The following is a 4,408-nucleotide window of genomic DNA, read 5'->3' on the forward strand; positions in this document are numbered from 1 at the left end:
AGGGGAAAAAGTTATCTAAAGCTAACAGAATGTTCATTGGGCAGCGCCAGAGGAGGCTGACAGAAACAGCTCACTCCTGTCACACTTATTATGCTTTCCCCCTATTTCAGTAGCTGTTGGGGTCTGAGGTCTCTACCAGAGAAGCGGTTTCACCATCTCCCCATGTTTTTAAGAGGTTGATAAAACTGAGTGGCTCCTCCCATGTCTGACTGTGCCACTTCATAGTCGGCATAGCCCACTAGCCATGTGACCACAAAGGGCATCTCGATGCATGCTCAATCATCCATGTAAGTAAATCCCATAAATTCATACAACTCTTGCAGTGTGGCCCTTTAAACATCCACAAAGCTGCCCCTCGATACCAGCTGCAGGCTCACTGTTACCGTTTGGGCTTTGCCCTATAAGAGGGGCAGCAGCTGCAATACCCAATCCTCTGGAAGCCATCGTTGCCTGAAACTCCTCTATGAAAGACTAGGTAACGTCCCCCTGTCCCATCTTGTGTAGCACCACTGCTGAAGCAGGAGGGAGTGAACAATGATCCCAGACTGAGTGATCATGTTTTCGAGCACCTGCATCTGCTGCTCAATCATGGCCATCAAAACATAGACACATGAGAAGGTGGCTGTAGCTCAGGTGGCAGAGCAGGTCAGCCACTAATCAGATGGTCGGTGGTTCGATTCCAGCCAAATATCCTTGGGCAAGATACTAACCCCATGTTTGCCTACTGGTGGTGGTCAGAGGGCCCAGTGCTGCCAGTGTCCGGCAGCCTCGCCTCTGTCAGTGCACCCCAGGGCAGCTGTGGCTACAATGTAGCTGCCATCACCAGTGTGTGAATGACTGAATGTAGTGTAAAGCGCTTTGGGGTCCTCAGGGACTGAGTAAAGGGCTATACAAATGCATTTATATCAGGGACCATTTGGAGCCAGAAAGTGGCTGAGTTCTTACAAACTTCTCTTTCTAATCACCATCTTTCTTCTTCGTTTTACTATCTCCTCATGTATAACTTACTAACTCTCAGCTGTCAACACTGTAAAGCCCCAGTGTTTACCACCCGGGATGCACAGAGTTGATTGACTCCAAACGGTTTATCCATTTATTAGAATGTTTTGATTTTAAACACACATTCCTAAGGGGACATCCTCGATTTGATTTTTTTTCCACAGAGTTTTCAATGTCACAGTTGCAATGTTCAAGATGTGACTGTCTCTGATCATTACTGCATATTTTCAGAAGTATTTTGTTCATCTGTCAAAAAAAAAAAAATACAAACCAAATTATCAACAAGTATCATGTCAGTGATAGCAACGTGTACATTATCATTATGGTCATAATGTGAGGAAATGATGGAGAACTTCTCTAATACAATTTCCCAAATTATTGACCACATTTATCCTGTCAAACTGTAATGTATGCTGCCCACCAAAAGCTCCCCGGAGAAACAATTCAAAGGTAAAGATGCCAAAAAGAATCTACAGGAGCGATGAAAGAATTTATTAGTCCTTTATCTTTCCAGGTAAAAATTTCCCTTGAGGTTAAAATCTCATTTCCAAGAGAGACTTGGCATCATGGTCATGGCAATAAATTACATTTTGAAAACTACAAAAATGCACTTTACTGCTACAACAATCAAATCAAATCAGCCAGCCAATCATCTCCCAGCTAATCAACTGGTCTAATTCTGCTTTTTATTTTCATTCATTGATAAACTGAATCCCTCCAAAACCATACCAACTGAATTTCTTTCAGTAAATAATTGTGATGAATTTGGATCTTTCTACAACAACAACAACATTTCTAATATTAGAGGTAATATCCACATTCTGTGGAGCTGAGTATTTATACATGCATGTGGTGCTGCTCTCTCTCCCACTCTCTTTCTCTCTCCCTTTGCTCTCTTGAGGACTCAGATGCTGCTCATTATCCCCAGTTGGTACCTGGGCTCACTCAATAACCTGTATGGATTTTATGTAGTGCAGGCAGGGGTGGGCAACTCCAGGCCTCGAGGGACAGTGTCCTGCAGGTTTTAGATGTGTCCTTGATCCAGCACAGCTCATTCAAATGGCTGAATGACTTCCTCAACATGTCCTGAAGTTCTCCAGAGGCCTGGTAACGAACTGATCATTTCATTCAGGTGTGTTGACCCAGGGTAATCTCTAAAACCTGCAGGACACTGGCCTTCGACACCTATAAAGCACAGTTCCTGTGATTTGGTGCTGTACAAATTAAATTGAATTGAATTTAACCAATTCAGACATTATAAAGGCTAGGTTAGGCTTCCGAACAATCTGAAACCCATCTCCACAGGTGTTACTGTGGAGATGGGAGACAAGCCCTGCACAATTCCAATCAAAGCTACTTATTACAAAAGCCAGCCAGCAATTGTGATCGATACTTATTTTGAAGAAAAATAATGTTAACATTCGTGTTGCTCACAATAAGTCAATTTAAAAAGAAAAACATTAGGAAATGATGCTGTGTTTACTGTAGTAACCACGCAGGTTTACCGCCGTTCGTGGGGTCAGTCGACTTTCCTTCTGTGCACAGCCCTCAACTTTGGTTGTGTTTAGCTGATTTTTGAACTTTCCAGGTGTTCGTGTCACCAAGTCTGTTCTTCGTACTATCAAGCTAGAACCTGGCATAGTTGTTCTAGCTTGATAATGTTCTGAACCATGAACAACCTTTCCTGTTGTTTATTCTGCAATGAATGCTGCATCCTGTAACACTGGCATGAAGTTTTCCTGTGAGTCTGGTGTTTTGGTTAAAGTGTTTCTGAGATATTCAAACCAGAAGCATAAGGGAGAATTTTAAAAAAAGGAAAAGCGAAAAACTGATTTTCCACTAAAAATGTTAAGAGATCACCTGTAATTATTGGATTTGTTTTCTTAATATGTTTTAACAGTATAAATATATTCCTTATGGCAGCACAGTATGTGAGTAATGGATCATAGTGAGGATGACATCACCTGATGCACCAAATAAAGTTTTCTGGTGAAAGTTGAAAAAAAAAACCCCCAAAAAACAGAGAATAGCATCGTATCTGCCGGCGCCTAGAAGCAGTCTGTACACCACCTGTTGAAAATGGGGTGACGCGCTCCAAAAACTCGTTTAGTCATGTTCGCATGATCTGGGTGTTTTGAACCTGCGCTTCAGACGCTCAAGACAGTGTTGAAACATCTATTTCGAGCTTACCATCTCTATCTACTGTGATAAAGTCTACTCTCCACTGCTGTGTAATCAATTATTGTAAATGTAAATGTTATCAGGAAATGATCAGACAGGAGAGGGTTTTCAGGAAACACTGTTAAATGTTCAGTTTCTATGCCATATGTTAAAACAAGATCTAGAGTGTGATTAAAGTGGTGGGTGGGTTCTTTTACATTTTGAGAGAAACCAATTGAGTCTAATAATAGATTAAATGCCATGTTGAGGCTGTCATTCTTAGCATCTACATGGATGTTAAAATCACCCACAATAATTATTTTATCTGAGCTCAGAACTAAATTAGATATAAAGTCTGAGAAATCAGAAACTTTGTGTAAGGCCCAGGTGGGCGATAGATGATAACAAGTAAGACTGGTTTTTGAGTTTTACAGCTGGCACCGAAATAAAGCACCGAAATGTGCGCTGCTTTTCGGTCTGGTTACTACCGTTTATGACAGAACCGGTGCCATCATGGCACTGGATACCGGTACCCATCCCTACTTCGCTGTGTATTTTGTCTTCCAGGTTTCCTTCAGTTGCGCAATTTTGCTTCCTTGGTTGTTCCGGGTCACCTTTTGTTAAATCAATAAAATCTGTAAACTGGTGCGAAATGACGTGCACCTGCACTACAGCGATGTTAAGAGTTTACTTCTATGTTTAGAAGATAAATTATTGAAATTAAACAATGATATTCAGCGAGTTTAATTATTTTACAATGTAACGCAAGTACATTGTAAGTAACTGTAATTAAAATACCTAAAAATGAACAGTAATTAGTTACTCTACTTTTTCAGTGGAAAAGTAATTTAATTACAGTAACGCTTTACTTAGTAACGCATTACACCAAACACTGCTTACAACACTTTATACCTTAAAATATAAAGTGCCTTGAGGCAACTGTCGTTGTGATTTGGTGCTATTTTGACCCGTGGGAGGCACCTATTGCAATAGGATGGAGCCGTAGCCATACAGTCAGTTCACAAGGCTTTAATATTAATATGAAACTCAACAGGTAACGGTAGAACCTAAAAAAAATTAAAACTCTACTTTATTAAATACGGGTAAAACTGTAAAATTGTACGATTGTAAGTGTATGTAAATAAGATTTAATTTAATTAAATGTTGACTAGAACTATAAACATTAGCTGAGTAACTAAATCCATGAACACAATTCAAGGGTTAACAGAGACTGTGATACTTGGTATGA

This window comes from Mchenga conophoros, linkage group LG20 (assembly GCF_057382185.1).
Source record: "Mchenga conophoros isolate Kocher_MC1m ecotype Shallow Benthic linkage group LG20, M_conophoros_male_GT1.1, whole genome shotgun sequence".
Taxonomy (NCBI): Eukaryota; Metazoa; Chordata; class Actinopteri; order Cichliformes; family Cichlidae; genus Mchenga; species Mchenga conophoros.